Here is a 17059-nt window from a genome sequence, read left to right on the forward strand (position 1 = left end):
AATACTAATGAACAATAGGTTGCAAATGCTGTGGGGCTTTCATATATCAGCTGCATTTACATGTGAGCCACGATTGTAAATCTCAAAATATACAGTTATTGGAATCTATATGAAAACGCCTCCAACATGCTAATATACAGTTGAAATCAGTTATAACGACTCCAAAAGTACCGCCAATTAACGGTGTTATAGATGATGATCACACAAACTTTCTTTTCCTTCCAAAAATCTCCTATCTGTACGTTTTGGGCTGAACAATTACATGGTTAATTAAAGAAAATTGATAAAAATGTTAAAATATAACTGAAATAGGTACTGTGTTTACAGTACAGTATTTGTGAGTGGGACTGAGAGGAATATTTCTTCTAAAGTTTACACAGTACGTACAGTAATAATGTGTCAGCAAAGTATCATCATCATTTTACAGTTCCAGTTTCCTGGGTACTGCTGGCAAGCCTCTTCCATTCTGTCGTATTGAGATACGTTCTGTTGTTAATGATGTCCTCCAGTGTCCTTCCCCGATCTGCAATGTCCATCTTTACAATGTCCATCCAGTGGTTTCTTGGTCTTCCCACCATCTGTTTCCCTGCCACATGTCGCTCCAAGTTAACATATGCTGTCCTTGTTGGCTCCATCCTCATTACATGCCCTAACCACCTCAGTCTGGACATGCTGATCCGATCTAACAATGATGTAACAATCCCAGCTTCCTTCCTGACCACATCATTCCTCAACTTGTCCAGTTCGGTTTTTTGAATTTTGGACCTAAGGAACTTCAACCTTGATGAGTCTTTCTTAATGAGGGTGCAGGTTTCAATACCATAGATTAAGATTGGTATGAAGTACCAGCTTTGATGTTGTTGGTACTTTGGGATCCCAGAGGAGTGTTCGTACTTGCCGGTAAAAGTGAGAGCTCTTCTGCACTCTATTTGCCACCTCCTTTGTGTCTAGTGTATCTCGAGATATTACACTGCCGAGGTATGTAAAGCTTTCCACACTTTCTAGTGGATGGTTTCCTAGCATGATGTTTGTTGGTCGTCCCTCTCTGTTTATTGCCATCACTACTGTTTTGAGTTTGTTTATCTTGAAATTTATTTATATCGTGTCAGAATCATACATAAGTTTAAAATTAAATATGAGGAAAAAACATAAAACAATATAAATACTTCAATGACGAAGAGCCACATTAAACTATGTGAGCCCAAAATCTTGCAACATCAAGTGCATTTGGCTTTGCTTTAACCAGGTCTTCTGTTGTGCAGCTGAATGGGCATGAACTACATTGCATCAAATAGGCTGTGGTCTGCTCTTCTCCACATACACACAAGGTACTGTCCACATCGAAACCCCATTTTTTCTGGTTTGCCCTGCACCGCGTAACACCAGAGCGCAGTCTATTCAGTGCTCTCCAATTCACCCAATCTGTGACATGGCCAGGAGGGAGTTCCTCTTTTGGGGTCATCCATTGAGTGATCCTCGTATGTTGACTCCTGACACACCATTCTTGAATTCTTGCTTGCTGCGCTGTTCCTGCAAGTGTTTCGGTCACTCTCAAGAAGCTTTTCCTAGACTCAAGCCGTTCGGTCACTCTCAAGAAGCTTTTCCTAGACTCAAGCCGCTGGCGTGGTGGCTCATATCAAAACAAAGGGTGGGCTTCCGATGTCAACACCTTTCTCTTTTCTTTCTTGGCTGCCACTTCACGGCGGATATTGAGAGGTGCTCTACCTGCAAGGCAGTACACTTTTTCCAAAGGTGTGGGTCTCAAACATCCAGTAATAATGCAGCAGGTTTCGTTGAGTGCTACATCAACTGCTTTGGCATGGCAAGATTTGTACCACACCGGGCATGCGTATTCAGCTGTAGAATAGCAGAGCGAAAGGGCAGATATCCTCACTGTGTCTGGTTGTGCTCCCCAAGATGTTCCAGTTTGCTTCCGTACAATATTGTTTCTAGCAGCCACTTTCTGCTTGATGTTCAAACAGTGTTTTCTGTAGGTTAAGGCACGATCCAGCGTCACTCCGAGGTACTTCGGGGTAGGATTGTGTTGTAATGCTATGCCTTGCCAAGTGGCCTTCAGAGTTCAGGAAGCTTCCCTGTTGTTTAGATGGAAAACACAGGTTTGCGTCTTAGTTGGGTTTGGTGTTAGTTGATTCTTCTTGTAATAGTCAGCAAGAGTGTCTAGAGCTTTGGACAATGTTTATTCAATCACCTCGAAGTTATCCCCCTGAGAAGTGATGACACAATCATCAGCATAGATGAAACTATTCGTCCCGGCAGGAAGAGGCTGATCATTTGTGTAAATATTGAAAAAAATTGGTGCCAACACGCTTCCCTGAGGTAGTCCATTCTTCTGTATCCTCCACCTGCTTCTTTTTCCCTGGAACTCAGCGAAGAAACTTCGATTTTGAAGTAGGTTTCTAATGGCACAAGTCAGATGAAAGTCCTTTGTCATACTATATACCTTTCCTAGACGAAATTGGTGATTAACAGTATCATATGCTGCCGAGAGATCTATAAATGCAGCTCCTGTGATTTTCCGGCTTTCAAAACCATCTTCTATGTGTTGACTTAATTTCAACACCTGCGATGTGCAGCTTTTCCCTCTCCTGAAACCAGCTTGCTGTGGAATCAGAAGTGGCTCAATTTTATCAGTCAACCTATTGATGATTAGTCTCTCCAGAATCTTAAAAAGATGGCACAATAAGGAGATTGGTCTGTAGCTCCTAGGGTCATTTTTATCTTTGCCTGGTTTTAGAATGGCTATGACCCTAGCCTTCCTCCATATTTTAGGTATCATGGAAGACTGAACGCAGTTGTTCATGAGTTCTACCAACCAGCACTTTGCAGTAGGACCAAAGTTCTTAATTTGTTCCATTCGAAGGTCATCGAGTCCTGTTGACTTCCGAATCTTACACTTACTGAGAGCTAATTCCAGTTCAGTTAGTGTGAAATGCTTAGATAACTCATTGCTCTCGTCTGGTTGTCTGACTATAGGATTCTTCCATACTTTCATTTAAGGTTTGGTTTTCCACTAAGCAAAAGTTGGTGTGCTATTTGATCTGCACTCACATTGTTGTGTGTGTTAGCTTGCGTAGGATCATTGCTCAAGCATTTTAAAAGTCTCCAAGCTTCTTGACTGCTCCTACCCATATCGACTTCAGACATCAACATCATCCATGTCTCCTTCTTTGCCTGGGAGATAGAGGAAAGAGCACTTTGTGCTGCTTGAATTGTTTGCTCACTAAATAGGTCTTCTTTGTGAAGCCTGTAGTAATCGTACAGTAGAGCAGTTGTTTCACGAGTTATACCTTGAAGGTAGCATGTCCTGCAGCCGCTGGGGAATTGATGCCCGCGAACAGAATTTCACGATATCAATTTGTCATAATCTTGGAGTATAGGAGAGACAGTTTTTATCCTCTCATCGAACATACTGGATAACCTTTTCCAGTCAGCCTTTCGAAAGTTATATCTCCGTCTGATCCGAACTTCGTGTGGTCTTGTGGATGAAGAGAGGTGACATATTGGTGGCCGGTGTTGTGTTCTTGGGATTGGTGAACCTATTTCTTTAGAACATTGCTGCACAAAGCAGTTGCTCACAAAGAGAAGATCTGGGTTATACCCTCAGTGCCATCTTCCACTGTTGGAGGAGGGAAGCTTACTGTCGTGAATAAGGGAAAGCTCCTGAGTTACAGACCATGAAATGACGATCTCTCCATTCTCATCTTCTTGAGTATATCCCCAGACGTGACTATGGCTGTTAAAGTCACCGATTACTATTGACTTTGTTTGATTATCATAATTTGCAGGTGGTGGGAAAGAGAACTTTTCATTTGGAGGCTTGTACACAGATGTAATGGTCATGTTGCTTAGCTCCACGGTGATTATTTCAATGTTGTTATCTTCAGTATGATGAGTACTACTGATCTGGAGGTCTGGCTTTACAAATACAGCACTGCCATATTTCGCATGTGGCCTTTCTGCAACTAAAATAATTCCTGAAATCTTTGGACATTTCTGATGTTCATCCCTATGCGTTTCCTGAATGCACAAGACGTCACATTTCTGATCTTGGCATAGGTTTTGCAAGAGTTCTTCTTTGGCAGCTGACAAGCCTTCAATATTTATGGATGTTATTGTCATGGATGGCTCCGAAAAGAGTCGTTTCTTAAAATACATTTTAAGATTGATTAGTTCTGCTTCTGGTGTGAGAGAATCAGCTGTCTAGGAAGAGTCCTAGACCGTTGCCCAGGAGACACCCGGATGTATAACAATATCACATGCAAATACGCCCTACTGGGAGGTTTCTCTCGTGTCCCCCATCTTGGGTTGAACTCCTGGAACTTAACCTTCCACCTATTGAGTCTCGACTTTACTCGTTCCTCAGTTTCTCCCCAGATCATAACATCAGCAAAGATCATTGCATTTAGTTCACTAGAGGTTTTCTTGATGTTCTTCATTATGCCATCCATGATGGTGATAGACAATAATGGGGATAGTGCACTGCCTTGCTGGATTCTGCTTTCGGTATCGAACCAGGATGAATGTCTGTCACCCAATCGCACACAGCTGGTACAGTTCTCATACAGCATCTGAACTTTCCTCACCAGTTCCTCTGGCACATTCTTTTTTCTTAGGCATTCCCATATCTTCTCTCTTGCATTGCTGTCATATGCCTTCTCAGTGTCAAGGAAAACCATAAACAGATCTGTGCCTTTTCCCCAATATTTTTCCAATAACATATGGACACTGAAGATTAGGTCTGTTGTGGACATGTTAGACCTGAAGGCATACTATTCCTCTTCAAACTATGGCTCTAAGATGACTCGCAATCTGCTCTCTAAGATTTTCTCAAGAATCTTAAGCCCATGAGAAAGGAGTGTTATTCCCCAGTAGTTGGAGCATTTTCGGCGATTTCCTTTCTTAAACAGGGGGATAATGACACCCTTGCTCCAATCAGTAGGTATCTTGCCATCTTTCCAAACTGCATTGAGCACTCTGTGTAGCCACTGTAAACCCTGGACTCCTGCTGCTTTAATCATGTCCGTGCTGACTTCGATTCCTGGGGATTTCCCTTACGGCATCTTCTTAAGGGCTACTTCTGTTTCTGCCCATGCAATGGGAGGTACCTCTGTGCAGGTTTCAACAGCTGGTTCTTTTGTTCTCTGATCTGCTTTTGTCCTGTTCAGTAGGCAATCAGAATGATTCCTCAGAACCTCTCTGATGTCCTCTTCTTTCTTGGCCAGGTTTCCATTAGGATCCTCAATTGCTTTGATGGTTTAACTGAATTCCTTTTGTTTCTGATCACTCTGAACAATAGTTTCATATTGCTTCTGCTGTCTTCCTTCAGTTTTTGAGTAAATTTCTCTCAGCACTTTATCTTCTCCTCTACTACTCTTTTAACTCCCAGTTTCTTGTCCCGGTAAACTTGCTCGAGGTCTCTGATCTTCCCTTCGTCCCTTACCTGTTCTGGCTTGGATTTCTCTCTATCTTGTTCTTTTTGTGCCATGTTCCTTTCCTTTATTGAGGATCTTACTCTCTCATTCCACCAGGGTGTCTCTTTTTCCCTTACTCTCGCATTTGTCTTCCCGCAAACCTCTATTGCTTCTTTTATCAAGGTGTTTTTTATTCTTGTCCACTCTACCTCCACTTCTTCTGTAGGCAGTTGTCCTCTTATACGGTCCTGATAGTCGGTCCTTTTTCCAGTCGTGTTGTAGTTCTCACACCTTAATCATTGGTAAGTATAAAAGTATAAAAAGCAAAGTATAAAAACTTGTAATAAGGGAGGAAAAAGTAGTACATTGTAAATTGTTCACTAATGTCACACAAGGTCTTGGCTAATAAATGAGATAAAATGTCAAGCATGTTCTAAACCTGCTGCTTGTGCTGTATAGTATAATAGCCACAAATGATACATTTTCTTCCAGTTACTGTATTCCAAAAAAATTATTAGTTTTACGGCAGAAAACTGAAAATACAGTGCTCTGTATATAAATTATGTACTCCCCTACAGTAAATGCAGTACTGTAAATTATGGAGGCGTTCACTTTCTCTTGTTTATCTTTTTAAAATGTGTGTAAATGTGATGTACTGTATGTTACACATTAGAAAAATCCAATGCACATAACCACTAAACACCTAAAAGCTGATCAAATGCTATTTCTTAACATTTTGGTTGTGAAAACATAATGCAGTATAAGCTAGTGTTGTTTAGTTTCTTTAACGAGTTGCTTTCACTTCAAAATGCAATACATTAACGCATGCTACAGGAAATAGCACAGAAAATTGGTCTTGGAATATCTTTTGAAAATACAGTAATCATGTTTAATGACCCACCACCATAAACAAAATTGTCATAGGAAACCAAGAAATCAAAATTGTAGATACATTTTAAATATCTGGGAGAAATCATAACATATAACCTCAATGGAAAGCCAGCATGGCATAACAGAATAAATAAATTGACTAGAGCACAATATGTCACCAAGAATACATACAACAAAAAGGGCCTGTCAATAGCAACAAAATTATAACACACATAAAACAGTCACTCAAACAGAAATAACGTACGCAAGAGAAACCATCGTCAAAACAACTAACACTGCACAAATAGACAAAATACTCAAGATAGAGAGAAGAATCATTAGAACGTGCGTCAATAAATCATACCAAAAAAGATGGACACTGGAGAGTAGCTTCTAATGAAACAGTCTACAAGGAAACAGAACCAGTAATGAGCACAATCAGGAAGAAACACATTTCATTTTTTGGACATCTAATCAGGACACTAGAGAACAGGATCATCAGGAGAATAATAGAAAAATTATGGAATAGTAAGTGCAACATTAAGTGGTTTACAGAAATCAAGGAAGATATGGATGAACTACAAATTACAATGGAAGACCTAAGAAACAAAACCGACAAAATTGGGAAACCCACAGACAAGCAAACCAGAATCAACAAACAGACAATAGGAAGGGTGATTTCCGATGAAGAAAGAAGGATAAGATCAGAGAGAATGAAGAAGTACTGGAAACTGAAAAATTCTGTGTATTAAGTTGGCTAGAGTGGTCCAATGAAGGACATAAAATTTAAATAATAATAAAAAGTAATAATACTGCAGTGTACTGCAATACTTAAGCTAATCAGTTATCTTTGCCATCGTTAAGTGAAGGCATAACAATCTGTTCTTGTTCATTTTCATTCTCGTCAATTCTGTGTTGGCTTTGGAAGTAGCCTACAGTTTCTTCTTCACTTGCTGAGGCGCACTTGGCAAGATTGTTATCTACCTCAGGAAAGTCCTGTATTTTGCGAGTTGACAAAGATGGATCAAGTTCTTACACTAATCGCGCCAAAGAAACGTCATCACCCTCCTCCTGATCATCATCATCATCATCATCATCAATTGTTGAAAGCTTGTCTCCTTCACTCTGGGATGGTGAAGAAAGATCTCTGAAACCTGTATGTTTAAAACAATTGGCAAGGGTTTTTCGCGTGACATTTTCCCCGCTTCTGATATCATTAAAGTTGCGCCAAGAACGTTGAAAACTGTTTCTTCACCTTCTTCAATTTTTTGTAACATGTTCATCACTTGAAGTTTCCTGTATTGCATTTTAAGTGATTTTATAACTCCCTGGTCCACAGATTGTCTAACTGAAGTGACATGTGGAGGTAAAAACACTGCAGATAATTGACTACTTGATGAGCAGAAAAATTTCTCATTTCTTTGATTTCAGCTGGGAGACCCAGTTATGCAATCACTTTTCAAAAATTTCTGATGTCATCCAAGACTTTACATTGATTTCATGAGCTGCAGGTAACAACTTAATGTTCTTAAAACATCTTGGTTTTCTAAATTTGCCAATCACCAAAAGTTTTTCTTTACATGATCCTGTCATATTTGCAGCAGCTATAACTGTGTTTCTTTGTCATTTCCCCACCCAAACACTATTTACCATTAAATTTCAGTACCTTATCTGGGGTTGTATTGTATAACAAGCCATTTTCATCTTAATTGAATACATCATCTGGTTCGTAACCTTCACACAAAGCAGCCCCAGGAATGGCGACAACATCATGGTGAGCTCGGAAACGTTGAATCCAAGAGGAAGAGCAATTGAATTTCGGATTGCCCTACCGACAAGCAAATCCATTAGCTTTCACTTGAAGAATAGGTCCTTTGATCAGCACGTTATTTGTTATTTGTTACTTAAACCATCAAAGTACTATAGTTCCTTCATTATTTTTGTGTTCAGATGATCTGGCCCGCTTGATTTCTGAAGAATTTTGTTAAGAAGAGAATTTTCTCTGAACTTCCAAATATTAGAAATCAATGAGTGTGATACACCCAATTCCTTCACAGTGCTGATATTTGTTTCCCAATTTTCTAATCACCATATTATGTGTTAACTTTCTTCAATATTAAGCACTTTCCTCTTCCTTTGCAACATCTAGCGATGCTTGCCATTACTATTTAACAGACAGACTAATTTGAAATCTACCATCCACTGTAAATGACAGTTTTGAAAATAAACTTTGCATTGTTGTCAGCAATCCCCAAATACGTTACAAACTAAAATCAACATTGGATGTTGTAGCCGATACATGTATCCCAAAATGTGACAAAAATACCTTGTTTAAATGATGTGTTGTAATAATCAGTCATACTAAGAGATGTACCCTTCATAACAAAGATAGTAGTAAAATCCTGTCAACAGAAAAGAATTTCATCAGAATAAAAATAAAATAAAAATAAATAAAAATGAATGATAGAATAGAGAAGAGACTACTAGGATGGTTTGGGCACATAAAGCGAATGAATGATCAAAGAATGCCAAAAAAGTTGATGGAAACGCAAATGCAAGGAAGGAGAGGCCGTGGACGGCCACGATTGAGATGGAAGGACACAATCCAATGTAGTATTATAGAAAGAAACATTGACTGGGACACACTATTGCAGGAGGAGTGGTGGAAAGACTGAAGCTAGTGGGGAGGAACCATATTTGCCCCTACCCGGCTACAGCTGGAAAAAATAATAAGAATAAGAATGAACCAAACGACCAGCAAAGACATGGTTAGGAATGAAGAAATCAGGGAGGAGGCTGGCATCAAAACACCTGTTGTCGAGCTTTCAGGAGGATGGTTTGGACATGTTATGATGATGGACAGAACGAGAACAGCTAGAACTTACTTTGACAGAGCAGTGAAAGTGAAGAGGCCAGTATTGGAGGCCAAGGAATCGAGCGCTTCTACACTACACCCAGGAATCTGGAGCTGGAAAATTATGATGTTGATGATGATTAAGAGATTTTTTTAAAAATACAGTGTTTATATAGGATTTTGAGGTACCGTTAGATTTTGCCGTTCAGTTCAATACGTCGATAAAGTGCTGTCGCAATAAACAGTTTCGATTGTAAAAAAAAAAAAAAAAGTTACATGTGGTATGCTGGTACGTTCTGTTCCTGTGTGTTTCCTACGTTTAATGTATTATTTAGAGTTGTAGAAAACTAGCGAGCAAGTGGCTGTGCGGTTAGGATCGCGCAGCTGTGAGCTTGCATTCGGGAGACAGTTGATTCCAACCCTACTGTCAGTGGCGGTGAAGATAGTTTTCCATGGTTTCCCACTGCTTCCTTCCTACTCCTAGCCCTTTCCTATCCCATCATATTTATAAGGTCTATCTGTGTTGGTGCAATGCAAACCAAATTGTATAAAAAATTAAAAAATGATGTAGAAAATGAGTTCTAACATGGGAATAGTATTTTCATGTAATATATTTTCTTCTTTATAGAAGGAATGTGTCCTGAAAGTTTGGCTACTTTATTGTTACATTAGGTATATAAATACATATTTGGAAAAAAATAGATATCTTGTTTTTTTAGAATAATAACCCTTTAAACATCTCAGCATTGATACTAATGTTTTTACTTTGTAATGTAGAAGGTGGTTGTCAGGTCAGAATATATTCTGCTACCGTATGAGACAGGGCGTGGCGGCTGATACCAAACCAGGCAAACTAAGGGAAAACTAATAGCTGCGAGCAGAGGAGTTTTCTCTTAGAAGGTTGGATAAGATGAGACATTTATGTGGGGAAAAAACACACAAATTCATCAGCTGCTGCCTTGCAGTGAGGCAGGGGACTGCAAAAGACTAAGGGAGACCACCCTGAAAGAAAATCCTCTAGGACATTAGGCCTAGCAAGTCAGTACAGGAGTACAATGCAGTTGAGTTCAAAACAAGAACGAGCCTCGGAAAGTAAAATATTCTGAATGTCGACAATACTTCACGTACTCTTGGAACTAATGACGGCGTCATGTCCAATGTTCATTCAAGATGCACGAGAAGAACCAATCATAGAAACAAGCTTCGGATTGGAACCTTAAATGTTATGACTATTAACAGGAAAATGCAACGAAATCACGGATATAATGAACCGTAGACATATTCACATCCTAGGGCTAAGTGAAACCAAATACAGCAGAGACAATACTTGACACTCAGCGAGATATCAGGGGACAGCTATTAGAGCTTTCTCTAGCGGATTGACCTGAGAACTACTGATTCTGTCATAAGAGCACTTGTATTTGTGTGTGAAGTTTTTGGTGTTATTTATGCGTTTTCAGCGAGTTGACATAATTAAATAGTAGTGTGTGTCATTCCTTGATATCTCCTCTCAGCATGAGGGGAAAGGTATGTGCTGTGTTTGGCTGCAGTAACTATGAAGTAGAAAAGAATGCGCAGTCTTTCTTCCGTTGCATTTCTCTCATTTAAACTTGATTCAAAATTATTTGTTGTGTAAGATAAATTTCATTCAATTCAACAAAATTTAATGTATTGATACTTTTTATGATATCTCATAAGTTTTCTTTACTCATTGATATGGTGTATTAGGATAGAATACTTTTTGAAATTGTAAAAACAGAAGATTGTGTTATGTTGTTTTATTCTTTGATCTGACCACTGATGAAGGGAATGGTTGAATTCCTGAAACATGTTTGGTTGAATAAATAATTTTCTTTCATTAATAATTGTACTGACAAGGCTGATTCAAATATAACTATTTTAAATATTACTGTACTGCATTCTTGTGCTTCGGGGAATTTCGGAATTGCTAATGTTAAGAAGCAATAACTTCAATTTTGCTTCATGCTCAATTGAACTGGCTGAAACTCATCAAATACTAAAGGGCTTTTGGTGACCAAGCTTTAAGCCTAGCAAGAATATTTGAATGGTTTAATTGTTTTAGAAAGAAGGCTGGAAATCTGAGGAAGACGACAAACATTTGGGTTGATCGTCGTCATGTACACAACTCGCAAAAGTACATTTTAAGATGACTCGGGGAAGATGTGAGGCACAAATGGCCAGACATGCGGAACAGCATGGACTTATTACTGCTTCGTGATGACAACACGCACCGTTAACGAATGAACCATCAACAATTTGTCTAAATATCACAAAAGTGAAATATGTATACCGAACTTATAATATTACAAACACCCCTAAACCAAACCAAACCAAACCAAACTCTAGCCCCAATGGGCCTTCCGCCTACCACGCGACCGTCTTCAGTCCGAAGGCCTGCAAATTACGAGGTGACGTATGGTCAGTGTGACGAATCCTCTCGGCTGTCATTCCTGTCTCAACAGCGGGGTTGCCATCTCACCATTAAATTAAAGGTAATCGTAGAATGAGTGAACCTGGAAAGAGCTCTCATATCCAGGTAAAAATGCCTGACCTGGCCGGTAATCGAACCCTGGCTCTCCAGGTGAGAGGCGGTTAAATTAGACCACGGGGCCGACTTCAAACATAATTACCGGTATGCGACTTAAAAATCTCAAAACTTTACATCCAGTTTTACCGGGGAAACTTCGTCAGTTTCCTCTGAAAACTTCTTTCAGTTCAGCCACTTTGATCAGCCAAACTCTTCAAAAAATCTAATACAGTACCCATAACGCCAAGCCAAACAACAATCGACCAAAAGTAGTTTTTAATTCTCTGATCTAATAAAATAAAGCACATTAGATACAAAAAGCGCCCAAAATGATGGCAAAATCCTTTTTTTCTTTATGTTCCATTGTAATTTGGTCACCGGTATACTGTTCGTAGTCAGTTTATGAATATCTTGTACTGGGTAAATTAGGCCTACATAGACTTTTAAAGGTTATGTTGAACTTGAGAATATGGTTTCAAATGTAAGTATCGATCCTCGAGTTCTCGAATGCATTATATGTATTATATTCTGCCCGTCACTAACCACAATCAAATTGGAAAGAGAAAAGATATCATTAACACTTCCAAAATTACAATTATTCGCGACCTTAAACTCAGCCGGAAAGCGCGCTTGCTGTACAAGTCGGTACGAGTGCGAAATTATACAAAGTTTTTAAATATAACATGCACAAATAAAACGGCTGCGGTTTTTATAACATTTTAACACAAATCGTGAAATTCCCAGTCTTATATTAGGAACAAAACAGTAATAGGCAATCCCAAAACCTCCCATGGATTTATGTATGTAAGGTGCAACATCTGTTCTGGTCTTGATAACATAATCGTATACGATAATATTAAAATACTAAATTTGTGTCACTTAAGAAGGAGCAGTTTCGATTCCTGTCTGAAAGCCCAGTGACTATTCAGTGCTCTGAGGGAAATGCCGAAAACCTGTTCGGTGATACACTTGAAAAAAAAAAAATTAATAAACATCTAACCCTGGATATAAGGTAGATGTTTTGTTGCAAGTACGAACATTTGATGAAACTTGTTCCGTCTTCATGTAGAGCTGTCGAAATGCGTTCTGTCTCCTTCCAGTTGTTGTGGACACTCTCTTTTCAGGATTTCCAAAGATTCTCTAAACAATACCACCCGAATGTGATGCTAAGATGGTCCCTTATGCAAGTTCACCGCCGATCGCTTTTCCAGTACAGAACTTTCTCAAATTAGCGCAATGACTGGATGTTAACACCAAGATCCGTGAGTATGCCATAGCTGTCCTTTTGTGAGATACAGTTTCTTGAAAAACGCATGGTCGAGGATTTAGCGTTGATGGGACTATAATTTCTGGACGGTTGATCCAGAAAATCGTTTCTTTGAGGAACGGATAATGCGGGATTTTTACAAAGTGATTTAATTAGGATGCTCGTGGGACCAGTTCATTTGAACGAATAATACAGGAAAACGTTGTTTCCGGGAACGTATAATCGAGGTTCTACTGTATTTGATTTATTTTACTGATGCGATTAATGTGGTTCCATTCATGTTATTAACTCGATATAGTGTTCGTGGTATGAAATGCTTTCCTATGCATGTCATGTAGCTTTCAGTTTTTTCCTGCAGCCACCTCTCCACATTAAGTTTGGGTGTTAAAAATTTTTTTTCTCCACAGTAACCACTCCATTAAGTGTACAGAATTAATGTCTTTCTTCACAATAAGTGCAGTACATATTGTCGTCGTCGTCGTTGTTTTTAATACTCGAAGACCCGTGCTGCTCCTCAAGGTGAAATGTCTTGATATGACATTGCTCCATGCGTTGGCTGGGTACTTTCTTGAATGTTTATTTTTAGAATTGATATTACCTGTTCATTTTGTGTCAAGTGAATTTTTGTACATATCTTTATTGTGACGATATTTTATGAACTATTTCGTCGTTGAGTTATTGTTGCATGTTTAATTAAAAGTTTTCGTTTTAAATTATTTTGTGTCACACGGAAGTTTATCCTTGTTTAGCCCATATTGTCTGAAAAGTAGCCGGACCTTTCAAACAATTAATAAAAATAACTGGTTATTGTATGTATTTACACATCGCGCTATGGGTACGATGTACACAATTCCAGCTGTCATTGGGACTGTCACCAATTAGCCTAGCAAGCCCAAGAACTGTGGATTCAACACCAATCTTGGTCATTTTGAACTTTTTTTTTTTTTTTTTTTTTTTTCCCCCAACCCTTCTCACTCCCATGCAAATTGAGGCTGAATACAGACTTAAATGGCATCCACAGTGTCACAATTCTTCTCAGCAGTTCCGAAAAGAATGGATCTCACAGTAATATTTTTAGATGATTTTTACATGTCTCTCCTTGCCAACCCCAAATCGTAGGGGTGCTGGGGGTGTCTTATCCCCACAGTATTTTTCTCCGGATAGTAAGTCATGTGTACCAAGTTTAGTTGATATTGCAGGTTTGCTTATAGTTTAGCTTTACACAAACGTCTTCTTCCTAGCGTTTTCCTACTGGTGCAGGGTCCTCTGTTCTAATCTGGCTTGCCATTTTGCATGGTCATGGGCATCATGTGGTCTTAAGTTCAGAGTCTTCATGTCAACATTTACTGTGTCGTGCCAGCGCTGTTTTGGATGTCCATGTGGTCATTGCCCATCAATTTGAAAGGTGTGGCCGAAATTGGCAACTGTTCCTGGTGCTGCACGTAGGGTGTGTCCATACCGTTGGAGTCGTTTCTTCCATGCCTTCTCAGTGATGTGTGCAATGCCTATTTGCTGGCGAGTGGTGTAGTTTTTGATATGATGCAGGAGTGTGATGCCTAATGGAGCAAACACATTTCCATGGTGTGTAATTGGTGCTCTGTAACGTCAGCTGGTCGACATTCAGCACAGTATAAAGCATACGATTCCAACTGAGGTGCTCCCATGGCCCTGGCCGGCCCCGGCAGCAGCCCCTGCGCTGTGCTGTAGCGCCAGCGAGGTGGTAGGGAAAGGAGGGGAAGTGTCAGAGGCGGAACCACAGGTCGTCAAGTCTAGCGCGCAGCGTACGTAAACAATATTATTTATGACAATTCTGTGAACACACAAACACCAATTTATTCTGTACATACACTGCGTTTGCCTTAATGTACATTTAGCGTTTAAGTCGACTGTTGACATCATTTTGCGGCAACTAATTTACCAATATTGGGTACAATCGATTTGGCAGTAGAAATTCTAAGCACAGCCTCTAAGACAACATCAGACAGAGAAGTGCTAGTGCTAAATTTATTTAAATTCAGAATTTAAAACATCTGTTCGTATGCATAAGTTGTACCGAACACTGACGTAAATTTTAAGGTAAGTGCATGAAGTCTGGGAAATTCTTGTGGATGAACACCTTTGTAAAAGGAAATTAAATCACCGTTGTAGTGGTAGTACGTGTCCTTTAGGATTGCGTTGCACTGTAGTTTTATCAGCCCTGTTTGGAAATATGATGAAGATTTTTCAGGACGTGCTGAAAATGGGGTCATACAGTAAATATTTCAAGTTGAAGTGCCATATCATCCATTTCTTTGAATCAGGCATTGAATTCAGAGTGCAAAGTTTGTAACGACGTCTGATAGTCTCTATTATTTTCATAAGTAAACAGATGTCAAAGTTTCCAGCTTCAAGTTGACTTTTCAGTGACAAACTCTGCATTTTGAAAGCCTTAACTCTATCACTCATGGTGGTAATCAGTGTGTTTCTCCCTTGCAATGAAATATTTAAATCATTCAAATAAGACGTTTTGCCCGCCAAGAAAGCGAGATCAGTTACCCATTGTTAATTCCGCAAAGTTGGTTGTGGCGAACCTTTCATCTCCTTGAACAGAGCAATTTCTTCAATTATTGCAGAGAAGGTTGCTAGCACTTTCACACAACTTAACCAGCGCACAATACAATAAAAGGAAATCAATTTAAGATTATCAAAATTTTATTAGTCAACCTATTCATCCTTGCTACTTTCATGTCTGTTACTTCTAACTTATGAATAAAATATCGTGAGTCCACCCAGCTTTCACTCCCGTAAAGCAATGTTGGTCTGAAAACAGTCCGATGTAAAGATAGTTTCGTCTGGGAGCTGACTTCCTTCTTACAGAATACTGCTGATCGCATCTGCGAGCTCACTGCATTAGCTTTACGACACCTTGATTCATATCTCACTAACTGGGAGAACACACAACCTATTACCAAAATCTTCTCATGACTTCTTTTTGGATTCAACAACTATTTGTTTCGCTCTGTTTCTTTCATCTACGTACAAATCCCTGTCTGCCTCGGTCCTTGTTTGGAGCCATTTCTGATAAGCCTTCTTTTTACGTTTACAGGCTGCTCTCAATTCATCATTCCACCAAGATGTACGCCTTTTCCCATCTTTACACACAGTTGTTCCTAGGCATTCCCTTGCTGTTTCTACTACAGCATCCCTGTATGCCACCTATTCACTTTTTATATCCTGAACCTGCTTACTGTCTACTGTTCGAAACTTCTCACTAATCATATCCATGTACTTCTGTCTAATTTCCTCGTCCTGGAGAATTTCTACCCTTATTCGTTTGCAGACAGATTTCACTTTCTCTACCCTAGGCCTAGAGATACTTAGTTCACTACAGATCAGATAGTGGTCTGTATCATCGAAAAATCCGCGAAAAACTCATACATTCTTAACAGATTTCCTGAATTCAAAATCTGGTAAGATATAGTCTCTTATGGATCTGGTACCCCTAGCCTCCCATGTGTAGCGGTGAATAGCCTCATGCTTGAAGAATGTTTTCGTAACAGCTAAACCCATACTAGCACAGAAATCCAGCAAACGCTTCCCATTCCCATTAGCTTCCATATCTTCCCCACATTTACCAATCACCCTTTCGTATCCTTCAGTTCTATTCCCAACTCTCGCATTGAAATCTCCCATTAGCACTATTCTATCCTTGCTGTTGACCCTGACCACGATGTCACTCAATGCTTCATAAAACTTGTCAACTTCATCCTCATCTGCACCCTCACATGGTGAATACACGGATACAATTCTTGTCCTAATTCCTCCAACTGACAAATCTACCCACATCATTCGCTCATTTACGTGCCTAACAGAGACTATGTTGCGTGCAATGGTATTCCCGATAAAGAGCCCTACCCCAGACTCTGCCCTTCCCTTTCTAACACCCGTCAAGTACACTTTATAATCTCCTATCTCTTCCTCATTATCTCCCCTTACCCGAATATCACTTACTCCTAACACATCCAGATGCATCCTCCTTGCTGACTCAGCCAGTTCTTTCTTCCATGAGCCCCATTAATATTGATAGCTCCCCATCGAATTCCATTTCG

General features: G+C 39.5%; 1 protein-coding gene across 1 annotated transcript in view; it reads left to right on the forward strand.

Annotated features, from left to right (window-relative positions):
• l(2)gl (LLGL domain-containing protein l(2)gl) overlaps nt 1–17059 on the forward strand; it is a 452154-nt gene that overhangs the window by 146935 nt on the left and 288160 nt on the right. The window lies entirely within an intron of this gene.

Source organism: Anabrus simplex, chromosome 6 (genome assembly GCF_040414725.1).
Source record: "Anabrus simplex isolate iqAnaSimp1 chromosome 6, ASM4041472v1, whole genome shotgun sequence".
Lineage (NCBI taxonomy): Eukaryota > Metazoa > Arthropoda > Insecta > Orthoptera > Tettigoniidae > Anabrus > Anabrus simplex.